The following is a 13,038-nucleotide window of genomic DNA, read 5'->3' on the forward strand; positions in this document are numbered from 1 at the left end:
GAGGGGGTCTCCACTCACGAGAAAAAGTCTATTTAAACCCTGGGACACCCCTTCATTTTGTCTTCAGCTGGCTCAGGAGGTAGCCTCTCCTCCCCCAAGGATACCTGAAAGAAACTGGAACAAAGGACAGTAACTACAGGGAGTGAGAGTGATTGTTGGACCCAGACTAGAAGGACACTATTCTGTAAAAGGAAGCTTACTGGAACTCCACAGAGGGTGAGATTTTGTCTGTATTCAGTTTTCTTACTGTATTAGACTCAGAGTTGCGTGTTTTATTTTATCTGACTTGGTAATTCACTTTATTTTGTCTGTTACTACTTGGAACCACTTAAATCCTACTTTTTGTATTTGATAAAATCACTTTTTACCTATTAATTAACCCAGAGTATGTATTAATAACTGCGGGGGGGGGAGAGGACAGCTGTGCATATCTCTCTATCAGTGTTACAGAGGGTGAACAATTTATGAGTTTACCTTGTATAAACTTTATAGATGGTAAAACGGATTTATTTGGGGTTTGGACCCCATTGGGAGTTGGGCATCTGAGTGTTAAAGTCAGGAACACTTCTTAAGTTGCTTTCAGTTAAGTCTGTAGTTTTGGGGCATGTGCTTCAGACCCTGGGTCTGTGTTGGAGCAGACTGGCATGTCTAGCTCAACAGGACAGGGTGCTGGGGTCCCAAGCTGGCAGGGAAAGCAAGGGCAGAAGTAGTCTTGTCACATCGGTTGGCAGTTCCCAAGGGGTTTCTGAGATCCAACCCATCACACACCCTTCTTCAAGCTCACCAGTGGGTGCCCAGATCCCTGTTTCCTTCTTAAGCCCTAGAGCAATTCACAACCTAGGGGAAGACAGGCATCTGGCCTCCTAAGTCATGTGCAGGGTCCAGTCCAGTAGATGTGTTCAGAGGGTGCTTACTGAATCAGGGCTCTCAGGTGTGTTCAAACAAAATGGGGGCAGGAGGGAAGGCAAAGGTGGGGATCTTCCTTATGACTTTTAGCCCAGTGCTCAGGGCACTCACCTGGGCTTGTGGGAGACCCCTGGTTGAAGTCCTGCCTCCAGCTGATGGGGAGAAGGGCTTTGACCAGGTGAGTATCCTAACCACTAGGCTAAAAGTTATAAGGAATGTCCTTCCCCCATGTCCCCGGCTTCTTGCAAAAAATTTCTTCAGTGCTTAAATCCAAAGAGGGCTCCTGGCTGTGGATTGCAAGCAGAACTAGGTGCCTGCCTGCAGCCTGGACTTAGGCACCTATGTCTGTGAAGGGATGGGGCTTAGCCCTGGGCAGCATCTCCAATTGGCTAGCTCTGATAGCTCGCCATCTAGCATGCTGGCTTTTGTGGATCACAGTCTAAGGCTGCAAGTTCCTGTCAGTGGTTTGCAACCCCATGGGGGACTAGAAGCAGGTTTCAGGGGGTCTGTCAAAATAAACCAGGGAGCATACAAAAAATTAGAGCCATTTCACCTTTTGCTATTTGGACACATTGCTTTTTTTTTACTTACCAGACAGTGTGTTAATTTTCCTACTTGATATGCCGAAAACTATGGGCTTCAGTATATCTAAGCATGTGCAGAAACGAACACATTCACCTTCTAAGGTTACAGAGCACGTGCTCCTTTTACGTAAGGTGTAAAGGAGCTATTTCAGCAAGAGCACAACAAGCTACACAGCACAGCGAAAACCCTTGTAAACGCAAACAATAAATATCAGATACGGATAAAGTTTTAATTTTACCATCAGCTTCAAAACAACAAAACCCACAGAGCGAGGATACGGAGCTTCCTTCCACAAGTTCAGCCGCCGGAAGGGCTGAAGGGCACCGAGGAGGTGGTGTGGGTAAGAAACATAAAGCTGCTATTAACCTGGCCACATTTAGGAAATATGAAGACAGCTATTTGAATTTTGGTGTTATTTGTTCTGGAAGTGGCCATATACCTGAACCTCAGAGTGTAATTTGCACACCAGTACTGGCCAATGAATGTGTGAAATCCTCCAGATTACCAAGACATTTAATTACAAAGCATGAAATCTGTAAGGACAAACAATGTTCATTTTTTTGAAGAAAAGTCTAAGGAACTGCTTGGTACTAATGCAGTGTTGAAATCCACAACTACAGCAGATAAAAAGCTTGTAAGGTCATTCTGCATAGTGGTGCAGAAAACTACTAAAGCAAAAAAATTGCATCGATTGCTGAGACTTTGATAATGCCCTGTGCTATTGAAATTGCAAAGGAAATATTTGGAGAAGAGAAGGCCAAGGTACTGGCAAAAATACTGATGTCAAATGACCATGTCAAGTGACAGATCACTTCTATGTCAGAAGGCACGGTTTCACAGTCTATCGATCAGCTGGGTGACAATGATTTTGCTATACAACTAGATGAATCCACAGACATTTCAAAAATGTCGTAAATGTCCCAAAAATGTCCTTGCTCATGTTTGGTACGTGTGGAATAAGGAAATAAAGAAAACCTTTTTGTTTTGCCAAGAGCTCAAGATGACAATAAAGTCAGATGACATTTTCAGAAATCAGCTGAATTAATTGCATCAGGGTCTGCACGGATGGAGCTGCAGAAATTACCAGAAAGCATTCTAGTGTTGTGCAAAAAATAAAAGCCGTTCCACCTCACGCTGCTTGGACACATTGTCTTTTTACACTGAGAGGCTCTTGCTGCAAAAGATCTTGAAGCAGGTTTTCACAGTGTTCTGAACACAACAGTAACACTTGTTAATTGTATTAAATGCAGAGCAACAAACTCCAGGTGTTTTGGTGGACCTTGGGAGGAAGTGGGTGCAGAGCACCACTCCTTGCTCATGCATACAGAGGTGAGGTGGAGAGCTCGAGGCAGAATGCTTACCCGTATATTTAATCTCAAGGAAGAATTATGTACTTTCTTAACCATTAAGAAACCTAAACGTGTCAAATTGCTGAAAGGTGACATGTGGCTGGCAAAGCTCGGTTACCTTGCAGACATATTCAGTGAAATGAATAAGCTGAATAAAGCTATGCAAGATGGCAGCACTAATTTTACTGTCCAGTGTGAAAGAAGTGAAGCTTTCAAAAGAAAATTACAACTCTACAAAGTTTGTGTCTCTGGGGGCACGACTGATATGTTTGAGCTCTTCCATTCTTCCATTCACAAGTGAAATGTTGACTTTGATGTAATTAAAGCTCAGCTAGCAACACTTCTGGCTGGTCTGCTTAACAAATGGAATGCTTATTTTCCCAAAGTCACAACAGAACAAACCGCTACACACATATGGACTATAAGCCCCTTTAGTGAGAACATTAAAGCTAAACTGCCATCCACTGTCCCATAAAAACTGCTAGAAGAGCTCAATGCTGTGGGAAACATTTTGGTGTGAGCGTTCTGATGAATACATAACTGCTTCTTCCGCAGCGCTGAAAGTTTTGATCTCCTTTGGTACCATCTACTTATGCGAAGCCGAATTGTCAGCCATTTATTTAACGTGTGCATAGTAGTCTAGCTAGCGATGACATCTTCAGCGGCATGATGCAGTTCTTCTAGGCCACCGCTGAACCCAGGCAGCAGACGTTCATCTACGATGTGCGTCTGTGATGTTGCACTCCGTATGCTTTATGAAAATATGCTTATGAATGTGAATATGATGTAACTGGAATATGCTTTATGCAAACAGTCTCTCGTAAGGTATCATTACAAAGCTTATAATCTACTGAGCGTGGTCATCCAATTTGTTTGCATGTGTTATTTCTATGTCTGGAGTTAGGAGTATAAGATATAAACTTGTATTACTGATGTAAACATATTAAGTGGAAGCCATTATAGGCTGCTTCAGAAGTAATGAACTGTAAATGGCTCTGTTTACTTGCAAACCTTCCTGTGTACATTTGGGCCAGACCAGGAAGAATGTAGGCTGGGGCCTCACAGGATATGTGATTATGTCACCTGATACTGGAATCCATCTTAAATCTGGTACTTTTCCATTTAGAAGGAGGGGTGGGGATCCACAGAAACAAAAGATTCCCACCTTGTGCCAAAGCTATAAAAGGGGATGGAGCAGGACAAAGGAGGCGGTCATAAAAAAGCCTCTGTTTACCACCTAACATGGCTGCTGAAACTAACAAGCACTGTACCAGGAAAAGGATTGGACCCAGACTAGGAGGGAGTCTAGTCTGGGAAAGAAGCTTATTAGAACATCTCTGAGGGTGAGATTTCTTAGGGCTTGTCTACAGTACCGCACAGGGTCGATCTAAGATACGCAACTTCAGCTACGTGAATAGCGTTGCTGAAGTTGACGTACTTAGATCTATTTACCGCAGTGTCAAATGCTCTCCCGTCAACTCCGCTTGCACTCCTCATTCTGGTGGAGTACCATAGTCGACAGGAGAGTGCTCAGCGGTCGATTTATCACATCTATACTGCCCACCGATCCAGCTGGTAGTGTAGACAAGCCCTAAATGTATTAGGCTAAGACTTGTGTGTTTTTGCTTTATTTTGCTTGGTGACTTACTTAGTTCTGTTTGTTATTACTTGAAACCACTTAAATCCTACTTTTTATACTTAATAAAATCACTTTTGTTTATTAATGAACCCAGAGTAAGTGATTAATACCTGGTGGAGCAAATAGCTGTGCATATCTCTCTATCATTGTTATAGAGGGCGGACAGTTTATGAGTGTATCCAGTATAAGCTTTATATGGACAAAATGGATTTATATGGGATTTGGATCCTGTTGGGAACTGAGTATCAGGGTGCTGAAGAGGTAACCTGCTGAGTGGTTTTCAGTTAAAGCCTGCAGTTTTGGGGCCGTGGCCCTGAGTCTGTGTTGCAGCAGGCTAGCATGTCTGGCTTAACAAGTCAGGGTTCTGGAGTCCCAAGTTGACAAAGACAATCAGCTCAGAGGTAATTTCTGCACAGCAGGTAACAGTCCCAAGGGGGTCCCTGTGACTGAACCCATCACAGTGGTGTAGCTGGCAGGATGTGTGGACAGCTGATTGCTTTGAGACACTGGTAGTGATTTTAAGTGAGTTTAAAGTGTGCTGGTAGGAGAACAGACAAACTGGTTACAGGTTTGTTATTTTCTGTTTGCTTATTACGGGTAAGGGAAATAGAGGCAGGAAAATCAGCAAAATGAGTGAGGATGAGGCTCAGAAGAAGCTAGAACTGAAGAGGTTGCAGATTGCTGAGAAGGAAAATGAACATAAAAGACAGATGGAATTGAGACAAATGGAGATTGATGCACAATTTGCCCAGGAAAAAGCTGCTCACGAAAGAACCATGGAAGTCCAGATTTTAGCCCAACAAGCTGCTCAAGAAGCAAGGCAGCAAGCTCAGGAGGAGAAGGAAAGAGAGAGGCAGCAAGCCCTGGAGTTAAAAGACAAAGAAATACAGGCCCAAACTGAGGCCCAGAAACAGGCTTAAATTGAAGCACCAAAAGCTGCCCTTTGCACCACAGTTGCACAAAGGGCTGTCACGAAGGCCCCAGGGATACTGGTTGGCTGCACAGAAACATTGCCTAGTCCAGAACCTGTTCAACAGGGACCACTGGTGATGGGACAGGTCAAAACTAGGGGAGTAAATTGTGGGGTTGGCAATGAGGGACTGGTTGGGGATTATAACAGATATCCATTCCTCTCACCAGAGTGTTTCTGCCCTAACATCCTGGCGTGGCGGATGAGACCATAAATGGCGACGTAACAGCAAACGTGCAATTGATGGTTTAAAAAGGTCATTGTGCAACAGCAGGCTTGAGTTGGCACTTTCTTTCTCCAATAACTTGCCAATGGCAACCTCTCATCTGATATGAAGAGGAGCAATCTTGCTCAGGACTGGGAGCCATGGGAGTGGAGTCCATGCAGAATGCCAGAGATGATACACGTGGCAGCATGTAACTGCGTATCCACCATTTGGTGTGTGACGATTGGCTCCATACTGGTGCGCAGTACTCTGCCACCGAATATGAGGTGGCAAGAGCTGATGTCCACAGAGTTGGAGCCTCAGCACCCCATGACGAACCTGCCAGTTTGTTAAGAAGATTGTTGCGCATCTTAACTTTAGCTGCTGTCTTCCTCAGGTGGGCATGGTAACTCAGTGTGCGGTTTAATGTCACACCTAGATAGGCCGATTCTACTTCATGCTTCACCTTTTGACCATTCAGATAAATATTCAATTCTCAGGTTGCACTGGCATGATGAAGATGGAACAAACTAGAGACTCTTTTTATGACGCTTGTCTGGTGGTGCCAAGTCTTACAGCAGTCAGCTAACTTTGTTATGTTCCGCTTTAAGGTGGCATCAAGCTTGTGGAATGTCTAGGCCTGGATACCTCTACAGATGTCATCTGCGTAAATGAACTTTTTTGACTCCGTTGTTGGCAGGTCATTGATATCAAGGTTGAACAGGGTTGGCGAAAGCACAAAGCCCTAGAGTAACCCATTGCTTTGTCATCTCCAGGCACTCTTCATCTTCCCCATATGGACTCTGAACTGCCTATCGTGAAGGAACAATTCAACGACACCTGTGACCCAAGGTAGCAGGACCCGTGATACCTTCATGAGCAGGCCAGTGTGCCCTCCCGTATCGTCAGGTCGATGAAAACAGCACCTGTTTTCAATTTTCTCTGGAAGCCATTTTCAACAAATGCGGTCAATGCATGTACTTGGTTGCATGTGCTATGGCCATGACATCAATGAAAACAATATACCCAGCCAGGATGAACACTGACCATGACATGCGTGTGTGCTTGTCAAAGACACCCCCATGCCTGGACAGAATTGTTGATCAGCACCAGCAACAAGTTTCACACTAAGGGCAGGTCTGCACTACGGGGGTAAGTCAACCTAAATTACGCTACTCCAGCTATGTGAATAACGTAGCTGGAGTTGACATAGCTTTGGTCAACTTACTCTGGTGTCTTCACTGTGCTTCATTGACAGGAGACGTTCTCCAGTTGACCTCCCTTACTCTTCTGGAAGAGCTGGAGTACTGGGGTTGTCCAGAGAACACTAGACCTGCAAAATCGATCCCTGCTGCATCAATTGCTGCACCGTCGATTTCCCTGTAGTGAAGACTAGCCCTGAGTAAGTAAAATAAAGATAATATTTTTATTTTTGTACTATATTATTCTTTTGTTTTGTATATTATATGTGCGTGTGTGTGTGTTTAACTGTCTAACGATCCATTTAATACAGCCTTTAATCTACTGGATATTCAGAAAAAATGTTGTTGTAGCACAGGTGGGTCATGGAGTTTTTACAGAATGTTGGAGAGGTTCAAAAATAATAATATTGAGAACCTCTGGTCTAAGGGCAGCACCCATCTCGCCGCATTCATTGTGCGTGATGCCAGACCCTTAACTCAGGCTTTGTGAATCCCAGTGTGCTCCTGGGATTTTCCAGGTACTTGAAAGTTAGGTGTGGTAACACCAAGCATTGCAAGGCCCAAGTCCCTTCATGAATCTAGGCCTCAGGCACTTTAGAAATGTGTGCCCCATGTCTACAAGGAAATACTTTGTATTGCCATCAACAGATCCATAACATCTGTAGCCTTCAAACAGCAGTGTTCTGCGCTGAGTGCATTTATTACACAAGCTGTAACTAATGCGAGCAAAGAGAAGTGATTTCCCATGTATGTTGTGACCACAGTGCAACTGGAGTACAGTTAACGTACAGGCTTGGCACGCTGTAAATGTAACTGTAACCCCTGGCTCGGCATGTGCTACTTGTCCCCATCTGGTCTGATGCTCACAGGATAGGAGTACGTTACAGGCCCCAGCTAGAGAGACTCAGACCTTGAGCTCTGCAGGTCCCCAGCTCAGCCTCTGGTATGTCAGCCCAGGTGTGGCCATCATGTGGCAAAGTGCAGTGAATGCACATCGCTAAGGGCTGTGGACTCCAATGGTTTCAGACTCAAAAGGACAGCTCAAGAGGCCTGAAAAAATATCTTCCTGAGCCTGCCTAGCACTGATGAGGGTTGGTAACTATACCTTCCATCGGAGGGCTCACCAGCTGGGCGCAACAGGAGGAGAAATACCTGGGGCTGTGAGTTGATCACGGGATGTCTATGAGTCACTAAGGGTTTGGCGCCTCACCCCGAATCAAGGGGGCAGCAAGGGGAACGGAAGGGGGATGTGACCACTCCAATCACCCTAGCAACCCTTCTCCCTCAATCAGCAGTCCCCAGCAGCCAGTCAGAGGGCAGGAGCAGGGCCGGCTCCAGGCACCAGCCCACTAAGCAGCTGCTTGGGGCAGCCAGCGGTGAGGGGCAGCACGTCGGGCTCTTCGGCGGCAATTCGGCAGCAGGTCCCTCACTCCCTCTCAGAGTGAAGGACCAGCTGCCGAATTGCCACCAAAGACTGAAGCGGCGGCGGTGTTGCTGCAGATCGCAATCATGGCTTATTTTTTCTTCTTTTTTTTCTTTTTGCTGCTTGGGGTGGCAAAAACCCTGGAGCCAGCCCTGGGCAGGAGGCAGCCTGCAAGCAGTCTCTGACCCTGGGAGAGCCCAAGATGCTGGGAAAACAGAGGGAGTCTGAATAGCCTGGCCTTCCCTCCCTGTGCGGAGCCCAGCTGTGGCATGGACATCTCCCTGCAGCCGGCCTGCAAAGTACTGCCAGGCCCGGCACATGGCCTCTCTTTAAACTCAGCCTGCAAACAGGCCTCAGAGGGGACAATCCACTTCTTCTGCCCCTCCTGCCTGCAACAAGAGGAGACCACCCGTCCCTCCTGCCACCACCTGCAGCCCTCCCACACCAGACACAGGAACAAGGGGATGTTCAGTGACATTGAAAGGTGAACAGTTAAAAACTAACAGGGAAATGTTTTTTTTTCCACATAAAGCACAATTAGCCTGTGGAACTCACTGCCACTGCAACTCAATGAGGCCCAGAGTTTAACAAGACTAAAAAAGGGCCTGGACATTTCTAACAAGAATATCCAAAGCTGTCATGATTAATGATACCATTTTTGGAAGGTATATTAAAGCTCTGGCTGAAGCCAATCTCTGATATTAGAGAGCAAGATGAAAGCTACCCGGGAAGGGGGCAAATTATCCCCATCTGCTACTGCAGAGTTCTTGCGCCTTCCTCTGCAGCATGTGGCGCTGCCACTGTTGGAGACCGGAGAGTGGGTTGATTGGACCCCAGCTGTGGTCCAGTCTGGCAGTTCCTGTCACTGTTCCCTCCTGCGCCCCTGCACCCCCCCACACACTGTTTCCCTCGTAGAAAAGGACACACAATGATGAGGATTACTTGCTCTTTGGAATGGCCCCTTTCTAGCACCCCCCTATAACCCTGCAGCCTGGCCGCAGTAATGGGGGGCCAGTAGCTGCACTGCCCTGGAGCAGAGTCAAAGCCACTGCTCCCTGCTTTGCTCTAGGGGGTGGTAAGTTACCTCACCTCTCTTTGTGGAGCAGCTTACTCCCCGCTGTGTGCCTGGAGGGGAGGGGCAGAGCCAGGGCTACTCCCTCTGCCCTCCGCCACCCACCCACCCACAGCAGGAGGCCTGGCTGAATAACTTTTGTTCTCTCCAGCTTGGCCATTCCCCCTGTGAGTAGAGGAGAGCAGAGCATGGCCCAGGGAGGGGCTAGAACAACCTAACCCCATCCCTGGCTGGCTCTAGGGGGTGGGATGGAGAAGCTTTGCAGCCCCATTAGCCTTTGGGAATTGCTTTGCCATCACACATAAAGTTCACACTCACGAGGTGTCCCCCTCCCCTCCCCAAGCCTGTCTGGCTGTCCCTGGCCAGTTCCCGCATTGGGCTGTCTGGGACAGGCAGACATGTGAGCTCACAGGAGCCCACTCTGCTCCCAGCACCACACAGGCAGCGCCTGGGCATGCGCGGCATCCTAACTTAGTCAGCATGCTGTGCTGTCGGCTGGTGTGTGGTTCAGGGCACCTCCTGTCCCCCTCCTGGCAGCTCCCCCATCCCCTCCCTGTGCACTACCAGTGATTGACAGGCACTGTCCCGTCTCCTGGAAACAGTTAAACAGCCAGGAAAGGGGGTTTAATCCTCATGTCTGGCTGTCTTATTTTTCTCCCTTCCCAACTGACGTTCAGGGAGCTCTTCCGTCTTCTCAGGCTCCAAGTATGCTGGGAAACACTCCCTCCATTCCGCAGCGGGGCCCTGTCATTTCCCTTGGGCTCAGTTCATTATCAGAGCACAGGGAAACCAAGCGGGACAGGACCTTGACGGCATGTGAATGTCAGGAGGGACGGACAAACGATTGGCCCCTAACAACGCAGACAAAGCCAAGGGCCTTTCCTTTGGTTCTAACAACTTAAACCAGATCTTCCATCTTTATAATTTATATTACCACAGTGCCTAGGACCCTGGTCACACACCAGGACCACGCTGGATAGTAGAGAGACAAGCTGGGGGCAGGTAATGTCTTTCATTGGTGAAAGAGCCAAGCCTTCACTTTCAGATAGAGCTCTCCTTTGGGTCAGCAAGCTCGGAAGCTCATCTCTCTCACCAACCATGGTTAGTCCAATACAAGATATTCCCTCCCCTGCCTCGTCTTCTCTGTTCCTAACAGGTGGGTCCTCAGTCCAGAGCTGTGTACTTCTCCTGAAACAGCCTGAGACCTCACAGCCCCCACCCCAAATCCAGCTGCTTTGCGGCAACTCCCTAGCTCCTTGCGTGGGGCAGAGAAAGCACAGACGCTGAACCCACAATGAACAGGGGACAGCTCAGACAGGCCAGCATGGGCAGTAGGTGTCCTGCACAGATCTACGGGTGTTGCTGAGACTTGCACAGTGATCTCACCCTTGCCCCACTGGCTGCCAGTACTTGTTTCTGCACTGCGGCCTCACTTTACACCTTTGTACTGTCGCCTCAGCACCCGCCTGTCTGCAGCAACGTAGCAGTTTAACAGCCACCCCACAGGAATGGATCTTGCCTCTGGGACTCTGCCGCAAGCCAGCCAACCCATCAGATAACTGTGCTTCAGACCCTGGTTCCTTTCCCAGCTCATTGTCTGGCCGCAGCAACTTGGGTAGATTTAAGGGGCTGGATCCTCATCTCAAACCATCCCATGATAAACAGATTTTATTTTGTTCCAGCTTTTCAGCTCGGCTTTATAGCAGCAGATAAAACAAAAGAAGAGAAGCAAAGGGCTCTTTTGATTGCACTGCTCTTCCATCACAGCAAGGCTTCTTTTTGGCTCCCGCAACCGTCACATGGGGCCCGCTTCCCTGCCATCTCTCAGCCCCTGCCCCATTCTCTGAGCACTGGTCCCAGTTAGTCATTGACCAGCAGCTACCTTGTGCTAATTGACTTTAGCCAGCGTTCGCCCACCCTTTTCTGTCCCGCTCTGCAGAGAAGGGACAGCAAAGCTGACTGAAACTGACAAGATTTCTTTTCATAAAAGAAAAGGGAGCGAGCCTACACTGGCTCCATCAAAGACTTTTATTAAAGCCACACGGGGAAAAAGCTGCCCTCTCAGACAGCTGTCGGTATCGAGAAAACATGAAAGAAACCATCAGCTATAATCAGCTCAGGAAATTTATTGCATGTTTGACCCTGATGTGGCTGTGTGCTGCTCAAGGAAGATTTCTTTGAAGGTGTTGCAAGTTTATTGATTGTGAAAAATGTCAGTGTGTCACATGCCCAATGAACTTGGCACTTCTTGCAATCAATACACTAATTGCCTTCTCTTTAGAGAGGCCTTTAATGTAATTAACCCTCCCCCCCACTTGTTTTGCCAACTATCATGTTTTAATAAATAGTTGATCTGGGCTCTCTATCCAGAGTGCCTCGGCAGAACGGAGGGGATGGATTTCGTAGAGGAGACTGGCTTTCTCATAGAGACCTAGCATCCATTTTCAGGAGCCCATAAAGCTGTATATCAACTTAGCAGCAGTGCCTATGTAACCCTCACACCTTCTGGGTGTGGTATTCTGTCCCATCTAATGGCACTGACACTGCTTAGAGAGACAAAGAGATTGTATCTGCTCTACAGCCTTAGCTAATAGCCAGTTGGCTTTTAGCTCAGACACTAAACTCCAGAGGTCCCTGGTTCAATCCTGCACACCAGAGACCAGGGTCTGTTGGAGTGATAGAACACTACACCCAGAAAGTGTGTGGGTGACATCTAGTCAGAGCCAAAGGCCTCATTATACTGATTCAATAACTGGTTTGTCTGTGCCTCTCTTCAGATACAGAGGGACAAAATCCCTTTAGTGGGGAAGAATGTAAGAGACCGGAAAGGTCCTAACCTCTCTGGACACTGAATGGGGTGGCTGTTCATGTGCTGGTGCAGGAAGGTCATGTCTGAAATGAAATGTTAGGAGATGCACAGATGGCAGCCTTGGGTTTGCTGGAAGCTCCAATGTCACTCTTAATTTACATATATATTGGCAGTGGCAAAATTGATATAGCAGAGATTAACTGAGGTTACAAACTGACTAACTGATAGATCTCAAGATGTAAGTGTTAATGGGGGATCAGCACCTAATGGAGGTGTTTCTAGGGCGTTCCCACATGTAACTATGTCCAGTGCTATTCAATATATTTCTCAATGATCTGGAATAAACTATATCATTGCTGGTAAAGTCTGCAGCTGATACACAAAGATTGGTGGGTGGTTAATGATGAGGGCAGATCAGTGATAGAGAGCAGTCTGGATCCCTTGGTTTGCTGGGTGTGATCAAACAACAGGTGTTTTAATGCAGTTAGCTCCAAGGTCACCAGTTTGGAACCAAACATGTAGGTCGCACTGAGAAGGTGTGGGGCTGTGTCCTGGAAAGCAGGGACTCTGGAAATGACTTAGGGTCAGAGCAGAAACCAGCTGAACATGAGCACACAATGCAGTGCTGGGGCTGAGGGTGAACCTGGTGTAGACACCCCTCTGCTAGGCAGAGAGCTCACAGGAGCTGGGATCGGGGCTCCTCGTGTGCTTAGGGGAAGCCATGTATATTTATGTCCCCATAGTAACAGTGTCTTAGGAGGGGTAATGCAGGCACAGATCTACAGGGAACTGTGATGTCAGAGCAGGCAAGCTCTGCCCAGCCTCTCTAGCCTGCTCTCAGGCCACAAGTTTGGCTTCCATTGTCCAGGTGTAGAACT

At 47.4% G+C, this 13,038-nt stretch overlaps 1 long non-coding RNA gene across 15 annotated transcripts in view; it reads left to right on the forward strand.

Annotated features, from left to right (window-relative positions):
• LOC115660763 overlaps positions 1-13,038 on the forward strand; it is a 134,332-nt gene that overhangs the window by 100,904 nt on the left and 20,390 nt on the right. For 9 of the 15 annotated variants that reach the window (XR_004002929.1, XR_004002925.1, XR_004002930.1 and 6 more), the window contains 3 exons: positions 6,431-6,806; positions 6,913-7,056; positions 8,430-13,020. This is a non-coding gene — a long non-coding RNA (uncharacterized LOC115660763). Of the gene's footprint in view, positions 1-6,430; positions 6,807-6,912; positions 7,057-8,429; positions 13,021-13,038 lie in introns of those variants that run through there. The other 6 variants (XR_004002920.1, XR_004002922.1, XR_004002924.1 and 3 more) reach the window with 4 other exon arrangements.

Source organism: Gopherus evgoodei, chromosome 13, assembly GCF_007399415.2.
Source record: "Gopherus evgoodei ecotype Sinaloan lineage chromosome 13, rGopEvg1_v1.p, whole genome shotgun sequence".
Classification (NCBI taxonomy): Eukaryota; Metazoa; Chordata; order Testudines; family Testudinidae; genus Gopherus; species Gopherus evgoodei.